General features: G+C 39.9%; 1 protein-coding gene across 9 annotated transcripts in view; it reads left to right on the top strand.

The window, feature by feature from the left end:
- TENM1 (teneurin transmembrane protein 1) overlaps nucleotides 1-13,019 on the top strand; it is a 332,069-nt gene that overhangs the window by 211,865 nt on the left and 107,185 nt on the right. The window lies entirely within an intron of this gene.

Genomic DNA, 13,019 nt, shown 5'->3' with positions numbered 1-13,019 from the left:
ACTAAAGTACGTACTACTTTTTTTCTTCTGAAGCCCACAAAATGAGAATCTCAGATGATGAGTAACACATCCCAGTACAGAGTAGATCCGAGTGACAGATTTGCTGAATACTGTGAAATACAACTAGTGGTCCAAGTCACCAGTTTTTCTCAGAAATCATCATTCAAAGGAACACTTGTACCAGTATAAATTTCCTTTCAGATATTTACAATCCATAATTATAATCACCTCATGACAACATTTTAAGCAACAAAATATTGACCTGCTGATAATTTTGAGTGTTTATTACAAAGACCCTGCATTCATTCCCTACTCCAAAATTAAAACCTGTAATTTCAGTCTGCAACTGTTAGATATGGTACTGCTCTAATAAGAACAGACTTTGTACTGGCTTTCAGCAGAACCTCACTTACTTTCATTTTTATCGTGTATTTTATTATTTGTTAAAAATATTCCCTAAAGGACAGTAGTACTATAGTACTTCCATTGATGAAGCAAATAATTAGGAAAGGTGCTAGCAATTTACTAGTTGTTTTTCCCTCAAAAAATATGGAAATTAATTCTGTTCTAGTATGAAGTTACTGTAGCTCAAAGAGAGCTGTTAAACTCCAACAGTTCTGTCGAGTCAGCTGTGTGGGGCAATTATATACTAAGTAAGGGAACAAAGCTAAAATAAATAACTGTGGTAAAGAAGCTTTTATCTTGTGTGCTGGGATCACAGTTCTCACGTTTGTCTTACTTTCAAAGCTGTTTTGATGAAGTCCTTGAAGAAAAGTGACTTATTTTTTCTTACCTGCATCAACCAGTGGGGAAAATACCCCTCTGCATGCCTACTGTCTTCTGCGTTATCAGAGAAGTGGGGTTTTGTGACCACTGGCAGGCATGTTGATGTCTCTCATACTATCTTGTTCATTAGTTTCCTCACACAGTTTTAGTTTATTCCTACTTTAGGCATCCTATGGCAACTCACACAACAAGCCCTGGGGCGGGCATGTTCACGTGGGGATCACAGCCTACCAGGGCTTCTAGAGTCAGGAGCCCCTGGGGAGCACAGAGCCCCTCTGGGGGACACACAGCCACCCATGCACCTCCACAGACAGCCCTAGGGACCGTGGGGTGTCAGTCCAGGAGGTGCAGAGCAGGGCAGCCTCGCATGGCCAGTTCAGACAGCCATTGCCGTATGCTCTCAAGGAGCTCCAGTCATGGTGTCCACCCAGCAGAAAGTGTTCTCTGCATCCCCTGTGCCCACAGGAGCCAATGCAGCTGCCCAGACAGAGCTCCTGAGGGGACAGGTGGCCATCTAGGCCTCGGGTCAGGGCGTGCCCGGGTTTTCTGTCAGTGTCTGAGGGCAGCAGTGAACACACCTGGAGGAGGTGCACCCAGGCACAAGAGCTGTTTAGCCTCATGGCAGAGCTCCATGCAGAGGCGAGTTGGTTCAGGTGGGTCAGAGAACCTGAGAAGATGAGCTGGTGGAGTTGTACTCTGCCATCCCTGGGACAGGGTATGAGCCAGTCACGACACACAACACAGAGGGTCCTCTGCCCTCTCGCCACTAGGCAGAAGGCAGTGACTGAAGAGTTGGTGGGAAATGGAGACAGGTTTGTGCTCAGAGCAGCAGGCCTAACACCTCCCGGCCTACCTCACCTTCCCGGGTGCCCTTATACAATAGATATGTGACTGTGGACAGTCAAACAGTGATGCAGATGATGATCTATCTATGTTGGAGGCATCAAAAAAGTGTGGTCAGCCTAACCCTCACATCACAACCACTTCTGTTGAGAAAAAAAAGGTGAGTTACTGTCATCGGTGACTCTTCTGAGGGAAGCAGAGGGCCTGATATGCCGACCAGACCCACCTTGTATAGGGAATTTTGCTGCCTCCTTGGGACCCTGGTAAAAAATATTACAAGAAAACTTCCTAGCCTGGTACTGCCCCCACATTCTTACCCATTATTGTTTTTTCATGTAGGCAGTGATGAAGCTGGGACAAGAAGTCAGAGGGTGATCAAAAGAGACTTCAGGGCAAAATAATATAGTAGGATGGAAGACTGATAGTACACGATTTTAATCTCACCAGCATATCAGTATAGTCAACTTACTACTTACTGTCTGTGGGTCTTTGTTGCTTTATTTATAGACTGTCATCCAAAATCCCTTGATGCTAATGAGTCATTTCCCTTTGAGGAAAATAGGCAGTATGTTTCAGAAAGACAAAATCAAGCTTGAGAATACTGACTACTCATTGTCAGGTGGAAGAGGGAAACTGGCAAACTGAAGGAGCATCATCAACAAATTGAAGGAAAAAACTCACCCTCTGTTCTCAGATCTGTGACAGAGCTGATGCCTCTGACATCCTGTCCTGTATTCATTTCTCTGGACTCTTCAGCCAAAGTAGGCCAGTTTCTGTCCTCGTTACTCTAGGACATTTGTCATAATTCCACTGAATCCATTTATACCGCTGAAGCAACCTAATTATGATCAGGAAAAGAATACTGGCAGTTCTTAGTCACAAAAACATTCATCCTAAAATGATTATATGTAGATGGTATATATTTAGCATATCTATTTTTGGTTAAGCTCTCTAGTAAGATTGGTGGTAATTTTACAAAGGGTAAAAATGGATCAGCAGCCTCTTCCTTCAGTATCTTGCAAAGCATAAAACCTCTTTAAAACTGAAGTGCTTTGAAAAATGCAAAATGTTGTAATTGTTGTAAATTGATATGTGCAGAGTAGAGTAATTTAAAAATCATTAGAAGTATGCATTTTTTAAAGTGAAGTGCTTCAAAAAGAAATGAAGGCATAATACAGTGTATTAATATAGTTCAAGACATCTCAAATTGATTTCAAAATTAAACATCAAAAACTGAAACTTGAAAAAATAATTAGGTAAAACCATTTCATCGCAATCAGAAAACTCTTCAGGTTTAGGAAATTGCAAATTATGGGTGTCAGTCATTCTGATTTGCCAAGGCCAAGGGTATTCACTACAAACAACTCACAGTAGTGAAAGTATCCTTGAAATTTCTTCCATATGTGAGGTAACCTATCCTACATTTTCTGTAGACTGTTCTTTTCCATGTTGGCACTTTTACTCCCTATTTCTGACAAATCTCAAGAACTTTTAAATTACGCTATAATCATCCTTTGATGTTGTGTTCTGAAGAAATGATGGACTTACTTGATTTCATCTAACTGTCCTCTTTCTTTAATTTGTGAGGAGCTTTGATTATTACTGCTCAGCTAATTAAAAGGATGATTGAAGTTTCCCCTGCTGTATGTTGTCTGACATTGTAGAAAGACTCTTCTTACTACTGTATATTTCATTTAAAACAAAAAAAGCGATGTGTGACTAGTTTGATTTGTATCTCCTGTAGAGTTGCAAGAGTTTGCAAAAAGATGTCTGGTGAGCAAGATTTCTATTAAAAACTTAGTAGTTAGTGATTGGAACATCTAATATGTGTTACTGGAGAATTTAAAACATGAGAAATTTAAGGCAGTGAAGAAGCACTCCAATAAAAATTAATTCTCCTACATGTTGAAATCAGTCCAGTGGGAACCAGAAAGACCTGATGTAGTCATGTATTGATTTAAGAAATAGGGTAAGTCAAGGGTATGAGAGATACAGTGAGGAAGCCTGGGTTGTTTTTCAACTGATTGCTGCTTATTTTGCGGATATGCCAGAAATAATGGCTCTTTCCTTCCCTTTTCCTTCTTGAAAATTAAGATCCGTAATCTATTGCTGTCTGCATCTTGTACAGCAATTAGTAGAAATATTCCTCATTCAAATGTAAGCATAATTTACTTAAATCAGGTTTGTGAAACCTGGTCTGTCCACAGGCAGGTATTACTTATTCCCCTGGGTGGCATCCCCAGACCTAAGTCTGGATTCTCCTATCCCAGGAGCTCTTCCCTTGTCCAGGAGCAAGGTACGTGAACAGTTGTGGCAACAACAATATGGCCCTGTCTGTCCTCCCTTTTAGGTAGCTGGCAGAGCTTTTCCTCTCTGTGTTTAACATAGCATCTATATAGGGAGTCCATTGTGTGCAGGAAATTTCAACCTCAGTATGTTTTGTGCTAGGCCTAATCCAGTAGATCTGTTTTGAGGGTAACGCTGATTAGGAGCTATAGATAACAACTTTGTAAGGATCTTGTGGACTGTGAAACTAGAGAGATTGAAATAAGGCTGTATGATCTCAGTTAGGTGTTCATCTAGTAGGAAAACATGGAAAATATGTGGGATTTTAGTAGCAGTTCAAGTGCCAAAGTGTTTTAAGCACATCCAGATTGAGGTAAACTGAGCAAAGGGTTTAATAATCTAAATTTTGGATTTAGACACTTAAAGTTGTAGTTAGGTGCCTGCATCCTTTTGTGCATCTCACCTTTATCACCTACATGGTAGTCCATCTAATACAAAAATCTATTTTGTGGTAAAACAACTAACAGGATATCATATGGGAAGGACTTATGAGAACACTTTATGCAAGAAAATATCAAGATGGAGATTATGAATATGAAAGAATCATGCTCCACAAAAACCCTTTTATAAAGTAGGGAAGTTGTGGGAAGCTTCTGCTCGTGCTGTAGATGCTATAGCAGAGGGAAAATAAAAAAGGCCTAGGTGGACAAGAGAGCACTAATCTCTTACAAAATCTTCAACTTTTGATTTGCTAAGCTAAGTCCGGTGATTAAACTCTGACAAGTTAGCCATGCCACTAGCATTGAAAGAAAGGAGCTCATAGCAGGAGACAGCTTCTCTTCCTCACAGCTGGAAAAGCACAGATGGGATTTACTAGAGCAAGAGCACAAAAACGCACTAGGACAGCTAGAGTTTTTGTCCTTCAGTGAATTTCAGAACGTTTATTATGCAAAATGTGTTGCATAGGCCCCTGAAAAGCAGATATTTAAAATGTTTTTTTATCGTCATGGTAAGAGTTCTACAAAAATAGATGCTGCATTTCAATACACTTATCCAGCAGTCTTTCTGTAAGTTTCACTTACCTTTGAAAATAAGAAATTGCTATTGATAAAAGTCAAAATCATGGAAACCTTTTCTCCTGCATATTGCATTTTTAAACTTTCTGATTGTGTAGATTGTTGCAAGGTTAATATATGTAGACGTCTAAGGAATTCCTGGTCTCTGCCCTCTTTAAGCAAGGATTTTTGCTTAAATGTTTAGGCTCAAGTAACACTTTTTAAATAAAATTAGGCTTGCTGTAATTATGCAAGACCCTTTTAGGGCTGATAGAGCAAAAACTCCTTGTGTATTGTAGCTGCAGCATACCTTCAGGTACGTTGCTCTTCAATTTAGGAAGCTCTGGCCATTTTACAAACAGATTATTAAAATGTTATCTGTGACCTTGTGATCCAAAATCATTTTCTGATGGACTGCAGAAAGCAAATTGTTCACAGGACACATTTTATTTTCAGCTCCACCTCTGGTCACCCATGCTCCTCACTACCAAACAGCCAGGCTGTGTGCCCGGCAGCTGTGCTGAGCGAGGAGCCGCAGTGGAGGGGCTGCTTCCCTTGGAGCTCCTTGTGCCTGGGGATGACGGGGCTGCCTCAGCAAAGCTGTGTTTGCATGGCCGAGGAGGAAAGGGGGAGAAGTGGTGAGTTAGTGAAAAATACGTGCAGCACAGAGGGGAGAGCTAAATAATGAAGGCCACTCTTTCACTTCTTAAAATCTACAAAGCACTACTGCAGTTGTGCCAGGGATGCTGAGTAGGATGGCAGCTCTCCCTTAAAATCCAGGGTTGCACGCACAGTGTGCTGCTTCTCCCTGGTGCCAGAAAAATGCAAGTCATGAGCTGCGTCTTCGCTTTAGCAGCAACAAAGCAGAACAGCAGCTGCCAGATGCATGTTGCTATTTCTGTGTGTGCTGCTGACACAGAGAAAGTTACGGTTTATTTGCTGGGAGTTGCTTCATCTCTGTACTCATCTTCACAAACACGGCAATGAACGTAGAATTGTCTCCTCTTTGCCCATGTAAGCAGGGTTCATAGTAAGTTGTCGAGCACTGTATGACTTGTGCTAATTGAGGCTGCATTCCCGGCGTCTGTTGGAAGGACTTGGTACACTTGGCTGTTGAATATGCCCAAGAAACTCTTCATTTGTGCTAAAAAGAGAGGAGGCAATTCCAGCCTCTTCAGCTGATTTTTATTTGTGATTGTGAAACTGAGGTGCTGCTCAGAAGCTGGTAATGGCCTTTGATTTCTCCTCTTAATCTTTTACTGTGGTACAAATTGTTTGTTGGGAACACAATATTCCTAAGGCTTATTTTACTCAATCTATTATTTCTGACTGTTGATAAAATCTGGCTCTTCACTGCAAAAGAAGTTGTGAAAATGAATGCATGTCCTTTTGAAACACCCATCCTGACATGTTGATTTCAGTTATGCAAATCATTGTCCTCTTTCCTTCATGTGGCCAGCTCTGTGTCTGGTTTGGTCAACAAGGGCATCTGTGCTGCTCTTGAGCTGCCATTGCCTTTACACAGGTGTATCAAGATAGATGTTCCTGCAATATATTGAGAAATAGGATCAGTGCCCAACTTTTCAGTGTTTTAAACCTTTTGGCGGTATTATAAGTAAAATATATCTTCATTACTGAAGTCAGCAGATATATCTACCATATAGAACACGTGGCCTGGGTGAGGCAAGCACTCACTGGGGCAATTTTTGTGAGTTGACTCATATTCAAAGGTCGGCCTGTAAGCCAGTGAATTAAAGATGGTGCCTTCTCTTTGCAAACAGTGCTTAAATAAATCATTACTACTTCACTGAATATTACTAATCAAATTTACTAATTAAATAATTGTGAAAACTTTATGCCGTGAGCAGAGCCATATTTTGTGTTAATACTTCTGTCTATCATGAAAGACTTGGTGCTTGTATAAAGATGTACCCTGATCCACTCGCGCAATCTTATGAACCTTTGCTGAAAATAGCTGTCTCAAAATCTGTGTTTTCATTTGGTGCTGTACTAGTTCAGGCTGTGCCTGTGAAGAAGCTTTATTAAATGTACCTACTGAGCCATCTCTTTGCTCATTTCCTTTTTCCCTACAAAACCATTTGGTTGCTCTCCATATTTCTCATCATTATCATATATTGCCTTGTGCCCATCCTGTTTCTTGTCAGTCTGTTACTTACTCTACAGGTTTCCCATTTCCCTATACAACTGCTTTATAGCACAAGGAAGTGGGGATTGCATTTTCCTCTGTGAGTGGACACAAAGGCACAGCTTTCATAGCCTTCATCTCATTCATTATTGCTCAGGATAGATTGTTCTGGACTGCTTTTTCTTACTAGTCTCCTGATCAAATAAAATATCAGACAAGGTGATGTTGTGAGGCATTTCCTTTTGTGGTTCTCAGTATGTTGCAAAGGATCTCAGAGCTTATTAGTCAGCGTATGATTCTCCAGTGACGACTGTAATTTCGCTGCTTTACAACATGTACAAGTTGACGTCAAATAGTGGAGACAAATTATAAAACAGGACCAAAATTGACAAGGAAACATTTACTTGGGAAACAGGGTATTAAAAAAAAAAGAGCGCTGGTCAGAGTACTGTGTGGTTCTCCTCACCCTTGTGTCAGTCTAATCTGCCTTGCTATTAGGTTGCACTTCTCTTCATTTATTTTAAACATTTCCCACAAAGGCCTTATCTGACCTGCCAACCTGTATCATCTCTAAGGAGGAGACAGGTTCTGCAGCTCAAGTCCCCTGTGTGTCAAGCACAGTGTAATTGTATTCTGCTTTACACCAATACTATTGCTGGGTAAACAGAGATATACCCAGTGGCAAATGAGTAATTCTTTTCAGTGGTATCAATTTGCAGAGCTTTGGCTCCCTGAAATGAAATATCTGTTAGTGTGTTTACCATTACCAATCCAGATTCATAAGATTGTATTGATTAGATTTTTGCACTGTAAAAATACCATTTTTAACCACAGTGAAATCGATAAAGGGTGAGGTTTTTTTATATATACAAATTGGATTTGGATCAGGAAGAAAATATTCTTCATCAGATGAAAAATAAAGCTGAAAAAAAGAAATGTGATAAAAGATCCAAGAAAGGGAAAAAGTTTTTCTGCCATTTCCCCCCTGCCTCTGCTGTATCTGCCTCTTGGACCTTTCTATCTGCTCGCTGATTACTTTTCACAGAAGTAAATTTTCAAGCACATTGAGGATCCCCAGTGCGGAAAAGATACTTTCAGAATAGGTGTAATATTATCAGAAGTTACATTACGGGTCTTTTTTTAATCAAATTACATTCATATATTTGGAGGTACACAATAATGTTAATGGCAACATTCATACTCAAAGCCAGAATCGCTATTTATAGAGTACTTAATGCATTAGACCCAAGTTCAGTGAGATGATGGTAGGATTATTTCCAGAAAGCAATTAAAATCAGCACTAGATTGATGGCAAAACATCCTGAGTAACAAACAGCGAGGGTATGGCATTTTAGTTCCAGTGGTTTAATTTTGTGTGTTGTGGGCTGTGCTAAGAAGATAAGAAAGGGAGTTGGATATCTGTGAAGCAACATGCCAAAAAGGTTCACTGCATAAAGCTTACAGTAAAAAGGTTTGAAATGAAACAATGTGTGGAGAAGTTTAACCTTTGGTAGAAATATGTCATCGTTGTGTGTTAATGTGTTAATAAAACTACCGGCAAGATATATTTTTGCTGTTTTGAACTTGATCTGGATTTTCCATAGAAAACTATTTCAGATACTGATGTCGCAAGTTGGGTAAGGTGAATCTGCATCTTTGTGCTTTTTACTGGGGTGGACACATGTCAAACTTAGTCCAAGAGCAGAATCCTTGGAAATGGTTGTGGAAATGCTTTTGGAGGTGTGTGTGAAAATAAATTCCATGGAATAGTTTTAGTGTTCATATAATTAATATTAATGTGTTGCTTTGAAGTCATTCAAATAAAATAAATTCAAAATGGACAAATTGCTGGGATATTACGAGATGACCTTTAATATTTAATTCCATTATCAGATGTAAGCATATGATCCATGGACAAAAGGACAAGAAGTATTGCAGCAAAAAAGTGAAATTTAGATAGAGAAAATATTTGTCAGGGCAGTCTGGTGATGGTATGGATTACTCGGTGCTGTTGTAGGTCCTCTGTTGATGGGAGCTTTTTAAGGGATGCCAGTTATGACTGAATTTGGAAAAAGGATGGGCTAGAGATTATCACATGAAGTCCTTTGCAGCACTATCATCTTTAAATTTACATTAAAATAGGTAAACTGTGTTGCGTGCATAGATACACGTCGGGACTGTGCGTGTTAGTTTAGTATTCTGACAGTAGAGGCTTTATTTTTTGTTACAAACAGTTGTCTATCATTCAGCGATGACCTGTCATGCTGATTTTTTTTTGATTATACCAAATTTCACACAAGTTCCTGTGAGGTGTTGATTGCCAGTGTGAAGGACAGGGAGAACATGTAGCAGAAGTTGCTCAGGAATGCACGTTTGCTGCCTCCTGCACGCAGAAACCCTATTTCTGTTCGCTGGAGGAAGCACCTTCTATGCCATAAAAATAGCACGTTTTCGTATCACAGGTTTGTAAAACTTGGTATCCACATTAAACCTCTGTACTGCATTCTGCCAGGTAACCACTGGGGACAGCTTTCCATTAGGTTGCGCTGGAAAAAAATAGCTCGAGTGCTTCTGAAACTTTCAAAACTTGAAAATCTGGGACTTTTTTATGGTGTAAAAATTTATATTAATAAAGTCAGTTGCTGAAAATGAAAGCTGGAACAGAGTTGTCTCCAGGACACAGTGGGAAGGTAATTTAAAAAGCTCAGGAACATTGTTGAAATTATCATGCAAGCTTATTAAATGCAATGTATATTTAAATTGAAAAAACTTTCTTTATTAGGTCTGGATAGGTGATTTTTGCTGCCTCCAGCAGTCAAGCATATTGGGTGAAAGTCATGTTAGATTAATTTCTAATCTTTATGGAAATCCACTTATTAAAAAATGGATAGCAAGGTTATGAATATGATACTTAAGGGTTTAGACAGGACTCACCATTGAATGTGAAAAAAAGTAAAATGAAAGTGTTTTCATATTATTTGACCCCTTTTGTTTACATATATTTTGGTATTCGTAGCATGATTTTCTGAGTTATTCCTGAAACATGTTGAATTAACATTAAAATCTTCCCTTATCATTGCAAATTATAAAATATTTAGCTTTAATTTCCCTTTTCATATCACATAAGTAGAAACTTATTATAAAACACATTTAAAAGAACTTATTGTTGACTTACATAATTAAAATGATGAGTGTGGAGTGAATTTTTAATGCTTTTTCGATTAGCTCAGGAATGATCAACATATTTGTCTCATTCTGAAGAATATGTACAAATAATGCTTCACAGCTCGCATTTGCCTTCTTCCAAGAAAATTAATGAACGTTCAGAATTAGGGACATGTCAGTAAAGATTCCAGACTGCTTGAGTTGAACATTTTTTAAGTGTCTTATTCATTAATTGGTTTAAGTCTGAGGAATCTGAATTTTAGATTTGATAAATACTGTATTTCATGAAAGTCTATAAGAAACTGCAGGGGTCGGCTGAGGCCAGCTTCCAGCAATTTGCCAGCACGTTGCTCGCAGTCAATCTGCACAGCTGAGGTTTATTTAAATAAGGAAATTAACTTTCCAGCTCTACACTTAGAGAACCTGGGTTTGATTGCCAAGCGTACAGGTACAAAAACTGAAACATGGCCCTTAATTAGTGTGAATTAGGGTGACTCTGTTGGTTTCATGAGAGCAGAGAAAATTCACAGCTACGGCAGAGCTGGTCTCCAGGCCACAGAGCAGCCTCCAGCTCTCTGCAAGCGCTCAAGATCTGCCTGGAGCTCAGGCAGGCATCGGGCAGGAGCAGGAGAGAAGAGAGAAGGCTTTTACACAAGTCCACAAACCTGACCACCAATTGAGGGACTTGCCAATTGTGTGTTGCACCATGCACTGTGAGAATGATTGACAATTGATCTAAAAGCATAAGTAAAGGCTTGCAATACAATATTCCCCAGAGTCCCCTTTACTAATCCGAATTGTAATCTCTTGTCATCTGCCTCCTTCGTTACCTTAAATAAGTCACCTCCCCCTTGCTCTTGTCCATTGCAGTCTTGTCTGGGGGCATAGCTGTGGCTCTCAGCAGGGCAGTCCCCATCCAGGCTGGGATCTGCATCTCTTCCCTTCCCCTACCTGTGCTGCTCTTCTGATCCCTCAGTGGGCTGATTCAGCTCAGCAAGCTGTCAGGTATTAACCCATAAAAATAAAGTGAATAATTATCTGCCAGTACGATGATATGAATCAGCTCACCACAGTTTCAGATAATAAGTTCCAGACAGAGCCCACGGAGCCAGAAGATGGGTGGAGAGGAGGGGGACTGTTTCCAGCAGAGGTAGAATCTTTGAGTGGCTCAGCTGCTGCACCTACCCATTGCTCAAAGCCATTGCCTTGCTGATCTGACTCCTTGCTGAGCACCCACTGCATTTTGGGGTGCTTATGAATCCTATAGGGCTAACTGCTACACAAAGAGGAAGATGCTCCAACAAGCAGAGCAGCTGCATGATGTCTGACTTACTGTCTGATTTCAATGCTGTCTGAATTTTTACCTCATCAGCTTATGTTGAAGCCATTTACCTATTTCAAGTTGTTGTTTTGTTTCCTACATGGTAAACACCCACTCAGTGTCTCATTGTGTCTAGTTTACTGTGGAAACCCAGTCTCTCGGTACAAACACAGATGCTAACGTGACTCCCTACTATGCAGATATTTTTGTACTTGTTTATCTACGGGAATTCTTTTGCATTTAAAAACAGGACAACCTGAACTAATAACACTTTTTTTTTTAATCTTAGTTATTTGTATCAGTTGTGAATTAAAGCTGTGTGTACTACCATGGCATAAATAGAATGATGTTAGGCTTGGTTTCCTTGCTTTTCATGGGAAGTCTGGGGAGAATCTGGGATTTGCTTGGCAGAAGACAGCATTATCACAGTAAACAGCATTTCTAAAACCTTGTATTAAGTCATTGAAACAAGTCTCAAAATTGGCCTTGGTGACCATAAAGGATGAGCAGCTGGATGACTAGGGGGACTGAGAAAAGTGTCTGCTCCAAACTAAGAAACTAAACACTTCTTTTTTTCTTTTTTTCTTTTTTTTTTTTTTTTTTCTAATCTGGTGCTTACAGTATGTAATGAGTGGTCTAGGATGCTCTTTGAAGAGAGAGGAAGTCTTTCATCTCCAGTTTATTAATCTAATTGAATTCATGGGCTTAAGTAGTGTGTAAACATTTTATTCCTTGTGTGAAGTAGATAAATTAGGCTGAAAACACGGGGAAAACAATGGAAAAGTGTAAAGAAAATGTAAAGTCCATTTCCTTGGATTATAAAATGGAAATGTGCTCAAGGTCTACATCCCCATAGTAGGGATGTGCCTTCATCTCCTCCCGCTGCTATTTCTTTGGTTCCTTTGGACGATGCAGATGTCATGATCAGACTGCTGGGTAGACAGACAGAGGGAAGGCAGGTGTGCATGCCAGGTATGGGAACGTGTTCAGGGTTTTCTGCAGCTGGTTCTTTGATATATGTACAGTTAGAGAAGTGGAGGTAGCTGCTCGAGCTGCTGACAAGATCAGAAGCCCTGTGTATCACTTAGTTGCTCCACTTCAACCTTTCCAGCCTACACTGCCATGAATACATGTGTATGCGCTGATGCCTAGAGTGTTCGCTGGAGTTTTGGCATTGGTTGAACTAAGCCAGTCCCACAACTGCACAACACTAGTAGGCACTCAATCCAGAAGGGTCAAAAAAAAACCCACTACTCCACTTATAGTGTAAGCCACAGAACATTTCTTAAAATCCTCTTAACAATCTGTGCCACTTAGAGTAAAATACCAAAAGCTATAATTATAATGAACTACAGGGAGATCAGGAGAGATCAAAGGCATCCCTCTAGCAGTCTAAATCCTTGATGCAGCTGGTAAT

The sequence above is a fragment of the Anser anser genome (genome assembly GCF_964211835.1).
Source record: "Anser anser genome assembly, chromosome: 13".
NCBI lineage: Eukaryota > Metazoa > Chordata > Aves > Anseriformes > Anatidae > Anser > Anser anser.
Note: the sequence above shows the minus strand (reverse complement) of the source record. Positions and strands in the feature narration are given on the sequence as shown.